Source organism: Limanda limanda, chromosome 18 (assembly GCF_963576545.1).
Source record: "Limanda limanda chromosome 18, fLimLim1.1, whole genome shotgun sequence".
NCBI lineage: Eukaryota > Metazoa > Chordata > Actinopteri > Pleuronectiformes > Pleuronectidae > Limanda > Limanda limanda.
Window position 1 is genome coordinate 14,343,152 of NC_083653.1, and position 12,634 is coordinate 14,355,785.

The 12,634-nt window shown below is 41.0% G+C and overlaps 1 protein-coding gene and 1 pseudogene across 1 annotated transcript in view; one reads left to right on the plus strand and one right to left on the minus strand.

The window, feature by feature from the left end:
• The window catches only part of LOC133024655 (MAM domain-containing glycosylphosphatidylinositol anchor protein 2-like), a 171,991-nt gene that overhangs the window by 30,982 nt on the left and 128,375 nt on the right, over positions 1–12,634 (plus strand).
• Positions 6,453–10,587, minus strand: LOC133024518 (low choriolytic enzyme-like; annotated as a pseudogene).

A 12,634-nucleotide genomic window follows, 5' to 3' on the forward strand; every position in this document is an offset into this window, starting at 1 on the left:
GATACAACTGTGGCGTGATTAACAGTTTGCAAATCACAATCCAATTTATTGGCTTGAAAGTGATTTGGCAGCCAGCCCCAAAAAGTTAATGAAGCACATTCTCAAAAATAACAGACAAAAAAAACGAGATTTATTATCAGTTGAAAATCAGAAGCTGCTGTTGGACAAGTAGAATCCACATGGGTGCATTGGTGAGTCCACTGAAGACAAAGCGAGTGAAGTGCAGCCTAATGCCATGATAATTACCTGAGGATACTCAGACTAGGCTTTACTGCATGTGAAAGCTGGAGAGGGGCTATTAATGGCACGAAATAAATGTTCTTGGAAGACTTCATGGGGATTGGAAGCTGTCATCCACTCTGCTGCTCAGAGGAGTCGGACTCATACAACCTGTCTAATTGCCACATTTCAAGGTTGCAATTATGTTTCTATAGCAGTAATTATACTCTCCCGTCCTTAGTTTGCACGTTCAAGTGTGCTGATACACTGCTCACAAGCAGATCATGCTGACGTGCTCACATACGCATGAACCATAGACTGTATGTCAAGATGGATGACACGTCTCCACCTTCTCCCACGATCCAGCGATGAGTCCAAAACATCCTGTATAGAGACGCCATCGTCTTACGCAGTTAGCTCTAGAGTCGGTGCAGGACTGACAGTAGGGAGGCCCTGCAGATATACTAGCTTGACCAATCATGAGTCAGTCTCGGCTGTCAATCACGATGTTCCACCCACTTTAAAGCTTCAATTAACTAATCAAAACCAAAGTTACCAGGAAAGTGAACACTTGAACAAACATTAGTGAGATAAGAACTACCCAGAATGACAGAAACCATCTTTGAGAAACATTTTTTTTCATGTGTGTTTTGACTTTTTATTTTGATCCATGTCCAATCCACTAACCTGGATAAGTCAGGGTTTATGAACTATACTGAAGCCAGCCCCCAGGTGGTGATCAAAAGGATTTGCCTGGGCTTTTGGGGAGCTGTCATTTTGTCCGTCTTTATACCTTCTGTGGCATGAGCACCAACGCTCAAACTTGCTCTCTCTCTCAAACACACACACACACACGCAATATTAGATCATATATAATAGGATTGCAGTAGTAGTTGTAGTCATAGCGCTTGTTGTACCGACATATGTGTGTTCAACAACCTAGTTTTAATAAGCGGAGGCAGAACTACCATCCACTTGAATGGGATTCTTTTGATTTTTAAGGTAAAATGTTTTCTTGCCACTTCAGGAGCTGTTGTTGTGAATCTTTACAAAACCTCTTGAAGGCCAACATTAGAACTTTGACTATCCTGTTTGCTTTGGCTCTCTGGCACCAAGTACACTGAAGTAATGGAAGCTTATAAACCTGATTGGGTGATCTGTGAATATTTTATTTCCTTGATAGAGTTAATAGTTATAGTTATTGTTATAGTATACTTTGCAGGCTGTAAGTAAGTTCTATTAAAAAAGTTGTGTGAGTGTCGGATTGTCTTATAAAATGGCTCTACTTATTAATTTAATACACTCGAAAGTTGCTACTGTTTCATGACATCATATCCTGGCCCACTCTCCTGATCTGTTGCAGTGAATGACGTCATCTCCTCTGACGTGCCTACATCTCAATGTGATGCACATGGCTCAGTTCAGAGGGGAAGTGATGTGCAGGATGAGAGATCAGTAGCTCCCCGTGGACAAACCTGCCAACCTCTCAGGGCACTGAGTATTGTGTCTCTGTCTCTCTTTCTTTCTTCGCCTCCCTCTCCCTCCATATCTGGTCACCTCAATCGCTCCAGTCACCACTGTGATTCATGTATTTCACTGTTGCCTCTCCCTGATTACTGCCCCAGTCACTCCTCCTTGCTCCCCACTCTCATTGTTGCCATCTCCATTTGTCTCATCTTATCTCCCCCATCCTTTTTCTCCCTCTCTCTCTCTCTCTCTCTTTATCTTAACCCCTCCATCTCCTCCGCTGGCCCCCGCTCTCACCAGACACACACAGAGAGTGATGCACAAACATCATCCCTCAAACCTCCAATGAGTACCTTGTTATCATCGTGTCCCCACAGCGCCTTTCTGTCTGGCTCCGTCTCAGCTTGGATTCCGTCACTAATGGGACCGCATCATTTTTCGACAGCTGCAATTCCTCAGCGCTGACAGAGATGTGGTGCAGCTCAGAGAACACAGCTCAGAGGGATTGTAGACTAATGCCTCAGTCTGATTTACACATTTACAAAGGCCGTTTTAAAACATTATTTCTCTTTGACGTGCCGGTGCTTTAAATGGAAATGCCGCATTGGCCTGTAAAAACACGTGTTTCGTACAGCTCGCTCGTCCGTGTTGTCCTTTCTCGATCTTTCGTCTGAAATGTCGTTTTTTTTTTTTTTGCATTTAAAGGGATGCCAGACGGCAAATTCCATTTCAGAAAACCATATGCATGACATATTTATGGGATGTGAGAATGCAGCGATAACAGACGGTTGCTTTTTTCGGGGGAGCTGTTCGTGGATCAGACGTCTTAGAAGTTTGCATATGGCTCCTCAGATCTGCAGAAGAGAAGCTGAGTCAAACTTCATGAAAGCTTCAACAATAACGTATTAGTTTCTTCGATCCCTCGGCCGGCTAATTGTTTCGACAGGGCCTGAAAGGGCAACAACAAAGGCTTCCGTGTATTTATTTAAATTTACTTGTTTTTCTCTAGTGTCGCGCATCACACATCATCACACAAACAGCTTTGTCTGCTGTTTTCTAAATTATGCTTTGTTTGACAGGTTCACATTTTTCTTACTTAACAGTAATCACATGCACATACAGTATATCCAGTTATAAGAGATATCGGATGCAGTCATGGCTACTTTTATCCATACTGACTGTGAAGGGAGCCCTTTCTAACGTGACTTTATATTTGTATAGAAAAAGATTTCCATTCTCTGCGAAAGTCTTTTCAAACTAATATAATATAAGTCTCCAGCTTGAGTTAGAGAACAAATCAAGTGTTGGAGTAATTGCAACATTTTTTAATTATATTTTCGCAAGTTCACTTTGTATTGGATTCTTTGCTGAATTACCAAAGGAAAAGTCACAAAAACTAGAAGGAAAAGAATAAGTTCAATGCATTTGAGTGTTCTGTTTGAATATCATCACACGCCATGGATTCAGAGTTACTCTCTGAGCTGAATATTGAATTGTTTGAAAAGTCTTTTTTTGTTTAATTTTTACAAATAAAGAGTTTCATGAATTAGGATTTTTCTATTCCTGTTAAGACCATTACCATGTTGGTATCGGCAACTATTACTGAGTGAAATATGAGGATATCAATGAGGATCCTCAGTTGCAGTGGTTGTCCTGTGTGGAGACGACAGACGCACAGTACACGTGTGTTGTTTTACAGTCGACTTTTCAAAAAGTGGTGTGAAGGTCTTTTTTTTCTTCTATGAAGGTTTAAAGCCAACCTTCAATTCAAATTGTGTAACCCATCCAGGGTAGGACTGGCCATGATGGCAGCACTACTCGGAGAGAACATTTTAATTTCCTTTTGGCGGGTGACGGACAGATCACACAGTGAACTGAGGAGAGCTGTGTGTTGAAGCTTATGGTGTTTGAAGAGAGGCAGGTACCCTGAGCGGTGTTAATAACGTGCGGGTGAGAGCCGCTCAGCCAGCCAGCAGTTATGGCCGGTCAGTGTATTACCAGTGACACCACAGATCAGACTCCATTTGGCTCTGCTTGGCCTGCGCTCATTAGAGCAGACATCCTACAGGAGACTGTGCTGGTCATATACACACTGCCCTTTAAAGTCCGGTCAAAGAGCATCTGTAAGAGCCTAACAGACAAAGCTTTAAGGCTGTTATCAGATATGAGTCAGTAATGTATAATGTTGGGTAATACGCCAGAGATCAGGCTTCTGTTTATATATGTTATATATCATTTGGCCTCAGTTACACTAAAACCAATGGAGGCACCCTTGTGAACAATCAAAGGAAAGATCAAGTATTCCATATGATGTGTTTTCCTTTACATCAGACTCCATATTTCAGAGAGATCACTCATTAGACTCCAGTTGCATTGAATGTTCAGTGGTGGCCTGTTTATTCCTCACTTATACCATCTCTGGCTCATTGGTGATTTCACTTTAATCGGGATTCTAAGAAGCAAACTTTAATTAATTGCCGTTGGAAAAAAGTCTCTGAGCTTCTTGGAGCGTGAACAGAGCCGCGGCGTTAAATATTTCAATAAACAAGTAAATCTTAAATATTTCATGGGCAGAACGATTGATATGCACTGAAACTGTGTTACGAAACATTAAAGGCTCTGTGTCCATCTGAACTTTACAGATTCACTGGCTCTCTCCGAGCTCGGCTTGTGCCACGGCCTCTGCAGCCGTATTTAAGATGGACCGCCGGAGAAAACACATGCAACGCTGTCATGATTGTTAGTGCGCTTATACATCATGAGAGGAGGGAAATTTGCTTAATAAGAATCTGCTCCCTCTCTCCGAGGCATTTTCTCCTTATCTCACCCCTAAACACTCCCCCGCTACTCCTTTCTCACCCAACGCTGCTCTCTCTCTCTCACTGGGGTGATACAGAAGAATAAGAATGGGTAGGATTTCAAAGGGTGGAGAGTGAAAAAAAAATGTTTTCAAGCGTGTGGGATGTGGCCAAGTGGAAAAAAAGGCTGATTTCTCTGCAGGGTTAGGGACTAGGAGGAGACGGGTTTATCTGCGGGTCCGAAGAACATCTATGGCTCTCCGCAGAGATGCAGCCCTGCAAAGCTCGGTGAAGCTGCTGCAGCACTGATTCGCTCTGATAACACTCTCTGCTCTTTACTGGTGTTCAAATCCCAAACTTAATTACGATGAGACAAAATGGAAATAAATTCTATTATGAAAATATCTCTGCGTATTTGCCCTTCAGTCATTTTGGTATCTAATTAAATTTGTTTTTGTCTTTGCCTGTCTTTCCCAAGTTTGATTTGAAGTAATATGAAGCGATAGGATAACGCGTAACAATAACGGATATATAATAAAATCCTTTTTAGGGAGCTATATTTTCAACAGGCTTTTACTGCACACACGCAACTTAGATCCATATAAACTGAGATACATGCACAGCTTATACATTGTTCGTTGATGTCATCTATATCTTATCCTTGTTGAATCCAGAATAATGGGTAGTCGTTGAAATTGCTGAGCCATATTAGCACCAATACATTTAAGAAATCAATCCATCCATTGATTATCTATACCTGTTATGCCTTCAATGGATAGTTCTCCCAGAAATGAAAATTCACTCATTATCTACTCACCACTATGCTGATGGAAGGGGTTAGGATTTAGGGGCCTCAGGGGTAAACAGTGTTGCAGCAGAATCCAATACAATTTAAGTCAATTGTGAGTCCTTCTCCAGACGTAATGAAACAACAAAAAAAAGGTAACGTGCCTCCATACAGCTTGTGTGGTGTCTGAATCTTTGGTCAACAGTAACTTCTGTTTTATTGGATTCTGCTCTAACACTGTTTACCCCTGTGACTCCTAAAGTGTTTTGTGGACTCAAACACGCAAACACCCACCCCTCCGTTGACATATTGGTGAGTAGGTAATGAGTGAATTTTCATTTTCGGGTTGAACTATCCCTTTTTTGGGCCCGAGGGGGCTAGAGCCCACACATTAGAAAAGAGGAGGGGTCAAAGAGACAGAGACAAACAACCATTCACTATCAATCAATCAATTTGAGACACTCCAATTAGGTTAACCTCAATCGGTATTTGGGTTGTGGGAGGAAACCGGAGCACTCGGAGGAAACCCACACAAACGTGGACGCAGAACCAGTGGAGAACATGCAAAGTCAGCACAGAAACTGAAATTGGAACCAAGAACCTTCCTGCTGTGACTCAGCAGTGCTAACCACAACATCACCGTGCTGCTCATTTGAGAAATTCGATCAAACACGATTTGGTGGAACCCAAAAACAATCACTTCACCTTTCTTCCTTGGCAGACTGTGGTGTAACTGAATCAGTGCTCAAAAGAATAGACCCCATTTATTTCCTATTGTGCTGCTACAAAGTTTCGGAAGTAAAACTAGAATTGTCTGTAATGATGTGGCAGGGTTTCAGACATGTGGTCCTTAATGTTGGTAAGCTTCCCATAATGCAACTTCAGTGTATTTTGCTAGATCCTTCCTGCCTGGTAAACTACCACATCTATCAAACTTTGGATCGCAGGCTGTCTTGGAGGCTAAAAATGAGCAAATTGACTTTAATATGTAAAAATACTCTCAACGCTTCTCTAAACATCCATCTTGCCGTCGCACCAGAACCCGAAAACCATACATTTACTTTACAGTGAATGACAAGCGACAGAAGATTCATGAAGTCTCATTTTTTTATTCCCGTACTGTTACATTAATGCGATGAAACAGATCAGAAACAGATCAACCCATCTCGTGATCGTCCTCATCACATGTAATTCCAGCACTTGTAGAGCCTTTCGATCCTCAGAATGTTGATGCGGGACATGCCGCCTCTCTGGCCTATGGCAAGAGAGCTATCGGGGATGGGGGGTGATGGTTTCTTGTCTTCCAATTCCAAAGGCAGTTCTACAGATATGGACAACAGTAATGAGGCATAGAATTGTTCAGATACATGTCTAGGTTCACCACTGATTCATTTGTCGAAGTGCGACGTGTCTGCTCTCTCTCACCTTCCGTAGTGCATCAGAGAGTTGTAGTTATATGGAGTGTTGAGGTTGTTCGTGTCCATCTTTCGGAAGTTGCTTTTTTAAACCTGTTGAGATAAAAAAAATCCCAGTAAGTATCGAATAGACAAATAAATAGATCAATCGGAATCAATGAACAACGAAGTGAGGATCTTACGCCAGTATATGTTTTCCCAGTTGATTTTGACGTAATGGTCGCGGTCGCTGCGAGTGTGCTCGTGGTAGAAGCCGAGCGAGTGCAGGACCTCGTGCTGGAGGATGCCACGTTGGATGCAGCCCTACCTCCAACATAGCCCAGTAAAGAGGTACAGCTAATAGCAGACAGAGGGAGACGGAGATAATTAATATGGAATGTGCGACTTGACATTTGATTAAAACAGTAATGTTATTTTCAATGTCAGCGACCCTGTGCTTACACGCTTAAATTATTTGTTTTCTGATGGTGTTTAGTCGGGAGCTGAGATGGGGCTGTCAACTAGAGATGTGTGATACTAACAACGAGAGGGGACTGACAAATGTAGGAAAGCATTTTGGGAGATGGGTGGGGCGGGGGATGAGGATCAGAGCAGCACGTCCTGCCTTATTTAAAGCCCTGTTGTACACTCCTGCCTGTTGTGTATTAAACCTGTGTAGAGGGTTGAACCCCTGCGTACACACATAGCAGCCCAAACTGAAAAAAGATGCGAAGAGTAGCTGCAATATTTATTGAACTTTGCGTTAGTTTTGTATCTCTTGATGGTCATTTGTGTCTTTGGGTTTGTTTTACACATCTTTCTCATCATTTTTGCCTTTTTTGGTTATCCTGCTTTCTTTTTTTTGGCTGCATATTAGACATTATGCTAAGTACTGGAGCACACTGCACACAATCTGACAGGAAGCCAAATTTCCTTATATTACTGTGCAGTATTTAAAATAAATGTTACCGTTGCCTTATTATCACTGAAAACATATTGGATCGGATTTGTTTTTTTGATATTTATTGCTGAAAGAATAAAGAAATAGGTCTTTATAAATGATTGACCCGATCAGTTCCCTCATGCCATGTGTGCTGCTAGGAGCTGTTATACAAGGGCATTTAAGGCTACAGCCATGAATGTTTAATGAATTAAAAAGATGCGTGTAAATGTATGCATACTGTTAGATGTTTGCCAGTGTGTGTGCACATGTGCATTTGTGCGAGGTTGTGTGTTTCTATTCGTACGTAATTCCATTCATGCATGAAAGCCCTTGAAAACAAAATAGGATATTGTTGATTTTAAATGTTATGACGTTCTGAATCCCGTGTGTGTCATTCAAACAGCTGATCTACTTCACATTACATTGGCACATGCGTGTTTGGTGTGAGAGAGACAGAGAGTTGACATCTGGTGGTAGCTAGTGAACTAATTAACTGAGGCAAGACTTCAAGGCTGTGGATATCACAAGCTTTTTCAGAACGGAAAAAAGGATAAAGGCACCGGGGAGGTGGATGAAGAGTTAACATCTGTTGCTGTAGCAACAGATGATTTGGAATGTAAGAACCAGCTCAGGTCTTAGTGAAGAAGAAGGATGTTTAACTCGCTAGAAAGTCTAGCTCAGTGGTTCTCAAATTAAATCAAACGTTTATGTAAACAGGTATTATCAGCTCACACCTTTACATATGGGTATATATTTGTATATCATCATAAATACGACTGATTCTAAGGCAGAACATTAACGTTGTATAAAGAGAGAAAAATAGATTGTGAAAGAGTAACAGGAGCAAAACAGAGGACGTATTTTAAAGGCTCTTCTCTTATGCAATTTTCATTAGTGTCCCACTACCTTCATCCCTATATTATAGTTGTATACTCTATCATATACATGAATGACCTACTCCCTTCACATGCAAGTTCTTTAGTTTTCGACTCACCCATAACTTGGTTCAAAAGTCAAGTACGCCGTGGGACAAAGCGAATGCAGGTATCCATTCAAAGTCCTTCAGGGCATTCAGAATCTCTCTCTTCTCAGAGCCGGCTAAAGTTGTGGGTAAAAGTATTAAATCAGTAATATCATCCACTCAGTGACGTGTTAACATGCACAGTCCAGTTTCACCACCGTGTTCCCTTAAAATATTTAAACCTTTTGGCTTATAAGGAAAGGGATCACCACGTTCCCGTTGGCAGACCTTGGCCATAGACAGGAGTATATATTATAGAAACACTTCATAGCGGTCCTAGTTCTTGGGATCACCACATCTCCCTCCATCAGAAAATCAGTAGAGCCTATTACAATAAAAGACAATTGTGAAAAAACATTCGTCAAATCAAGATGAGAAATTGTTATCCAAAAAAGCATGCCCTCCATCATGGAATATAGAAAATCTGCACTGATACTGTGAGAAACGAATGTTTCCTTGCCGTCCTTGTAACATCACGATTGAATGCTCACCATTGTTCCTTCTTAGAATAGTTGCAGTAATGTCCTCCGTGTCAGACATGTCCCCTGAGGTGTCTAATGAATAGAAAAATAGCAGACATGTGATGCATTCTAGAGGTTGTTTAGACCTCACTGGGAAAAGGTGTGAGGAGGTTTGGTCACTTACCATTATCAGCACCAAGATCCTGTGAAAAAATAGCAGAGAAAATGAGCTTTAAAGTAGGGCTGCAACTAACGACTATTCTGATAGTCGATTAGTCACCGATTATTGAAACGATTAATCGACTAATCGGATTATGAATGACACAAATTCTCAATTGCTATTATTTAGCAAGCAGCTTTTAAATTTTTGCTTGAGGTTGTTCAAGGCATGTGATGACTGAAAATAAAGACAATAAAGATTGATACTTCATTAACAAAAATGTCTTTTAATAAACTTTGCTGCATATAAGGGTACTGTTGACACAAAAGCAAAGAAAAATCAAGTTTTTGTCCATTTAAAACCGAGGACAGGCAAAGTGCTAATAAAAAATATTAATTTAAATTTAAGTTTCCCTTTTTACTGTGAACCAATAACAGGCCAAGTGCTGGTACTAAAAATAAATTAAAATTCAAGTATCCATTTTTCGTGTTAACAAAAAAGGACAGGGAAAGTAACAGCAATAAAAACATCAACAAACGAAACAACAGTCTTCTTCTGACTAAATAATTGTGATAAAAAAAAGACGTTTGTAAGGCAATAGGATAACATAACGCTTTTAAACTCGTTAATAAAAAGTTTAAACCATATTTTTGTAATGGATGCTAGAATCCTGCGCGCAGGTTTTTACATTTATATATAACATCTGACAGAGGCGACTCGCATCGTCTCCGTTACGAAGTCAAACGTGACTCCTCCTCAAATGCGCGTGTCCTGCTTCCATGGAGAACAGGTCCGCTGTACAGATACTGCAGGTAGTTTTTTTCGGGCCATGTTAAGAATTAAGTTCTCCCGAACTTTTTACTTCCTGGTGCGCGACTGCGCGCGGCAGCGGACGCCGACATTGGTCCATGTTTCGTCGCTATTGCACATGCGCGACTTTCAGAGATAGGAAGGGAGCGAGATGGCTCACTCCTCAGCTGCTTTCATCAGCACCTCCGGTAAAACGACGTTTAGTTCCGCTGCGCGGCACGAGAAACACGCGCTATGACGTCACCAACGAATCATCGACTAGTAAATTCGTCGGCGACTATTTTGGTCATCGATTTTTGTCGACGACGTCGACTAATCGTTGCACCCCTACTTTATAGAATTTAAACTCAGTCTAGTGCAAATATCTGGATGAAGACAGAAACCCGGGCTATGGGAAACGTTTAATTGATTATATAGAATACTATTTAAAACTTATTTTCGTGCATTATTCCTTACAATTTCATCGTGAGCTTTGCAGACGCCCAGGAGCAGCAGGAGAAGCAGAGAGATGATGGTTTAAAGTCCATGTTTGGAGTTCCAGATGTGAGTCCTGTTGAAGCCCAGTCGGGCCTGAGTTTATATGCAGCCTGTCAAGGTGTGTCAGTGTACAGAGATTAGTGGTAGGGGTTCGGTGGGCTCCGTCTTCAACACACAGCCGACGGGAGTGCCCCGCTCACCACCGCCCACTATATCCACACAGGGATAATCTCATTCTGGGGGGATTACAGTGGCCACAGGCTGCTGTCAACTCGCTTAGCATCAGATTTCAGATAAGGCTTTTTAACCAGCAGGAAATGTGGGTCTGTCCCAAAGTTAAATTCCCAAAATAGCAGATACAACAAAAACACACATTCTCCATTACATATTTGCGGCCCTGAGATGAAATAGATTTATATCTTATATTTTTTCTAATCCTGTTTTCTTCTGAATAATTGATAAGCATCCTGATAATGCCTTTAAAATGTCATATCTAATGTTCAAATGTTATCTTTTTTCATCTTCTGAAGTTGCTGCTTTTCTTTGTTACAAGTGACATTAAACTGAATATATTTGAATTTTACTCTGAACAAAACAAATCATTTAAAGTCACTTTTTGCTCTGACATTATACATACCAATCTTATTTGATTATTCATGGATCTTATAATAAAAATAATAATAATAATAAGGAAGAGGAATAGAGAAAGACACCAATTAAAATAAAACATAATGATAAACCTCTTCTGTATTCTTTTATACCATGAAGACATTTTATCTGTTTTTTTTTCTTACCAAATGTACACATTCATATCATATTTACCACCATATTTTATATCATTAATATTTTTTTTTAAGTTAAAGTGCAGGACTTTCCAAAAAGTAATTTTAAATTTTGAAGTAAGAAATTAAAGCTGTGCTGCGACTCCCCACGCTGTTGTTTTTTCCAGCAAGAAAATGTTGTGATGTCAAGCAGCTGCTTATATAACTGTTGGTATCTGGACTTGTTTTGTCGGTTGATCCAAGTAGGAGCAGGTAAATGCCTGGAAATGAATAACTGCTGCACTACTCTTACCATTAATGCATCTTCTAACAGAAAACCTGTTTTCTCATTATCCTTAAACAGACACGGTGTCCTTTACAACCCTCCAGATTCACAGGAGCTTTGTGGTTTACACAGGGTTTGACGATTCCTCTGCAGCTCCATTTACAATGTGTTGTTTCGAATAATAATAATGGGTCAATCAGTGGCCGGCTGTAAATTCCACTTTTCATTATTGAAAAGCTGCTGGTGCAGCACTGACGACCCTAGTGGTAAAACACTGGGTCTCGGCCGTTAAGAACAAAAACTCTGAATCCAGAAATGGGTTGTTTGGAGAGATGAGTATTTAGATTTATTGGATGCCTCGCTAATAAATCCCCGGCGTCCAGTGGGCTGTTTTACAGGATATGGATGCTGTCTGGCTTCACAGCGCCATAAACAGTTAGAGGATCTGATCTCGTACGTCAAGGCCGGCAACTTCAAACAGAGATTCCATCACGGCAACCTTTACATGACGTGGTCCTCTGCTCTCCATCACTGTAATGTGGCATTTATTATAGGGGAACAAAAATTACACTGTGAGTTTGTGTGTTTGTGTGTGTTTGTTTGTGTGTGTGTATGTGTGTGTGTGTGTGTGTGTGTGTGTCTGTGTGTGTGTCTGTGTGTGTCTGTGTGTGGGTGCCGAATATGTGAAATCCCTTTAACTGCAGACCCAATGCACTTGTGCGTTTTATCATGTTTGGATCATGCTCTTTGCACATGTCAGTATATGTACTGTCTGTCTCTCCGTCTGTCTGGGTCTGTCCGATGCTGGTATTCTGCGCGGTTGCACAGGTAATCCAATTTGTGTTTTAGAGTCACAGGCCAGCAGGAGTAATGCTCAATGATGTATGACCCGTCCATTTGGTCGGGCTTTATTTCTAATGCTTCTCCAACTGCAGGGGGAAGCAGATCTTATTCAATTGGATGTCAACTCTAGTGCCACCAATGGAGGGAAAAAAGAAGATATCTGCTCTCCAAACATTTGCACTGTTAAGATGGAGAGAGGCTTCAGAG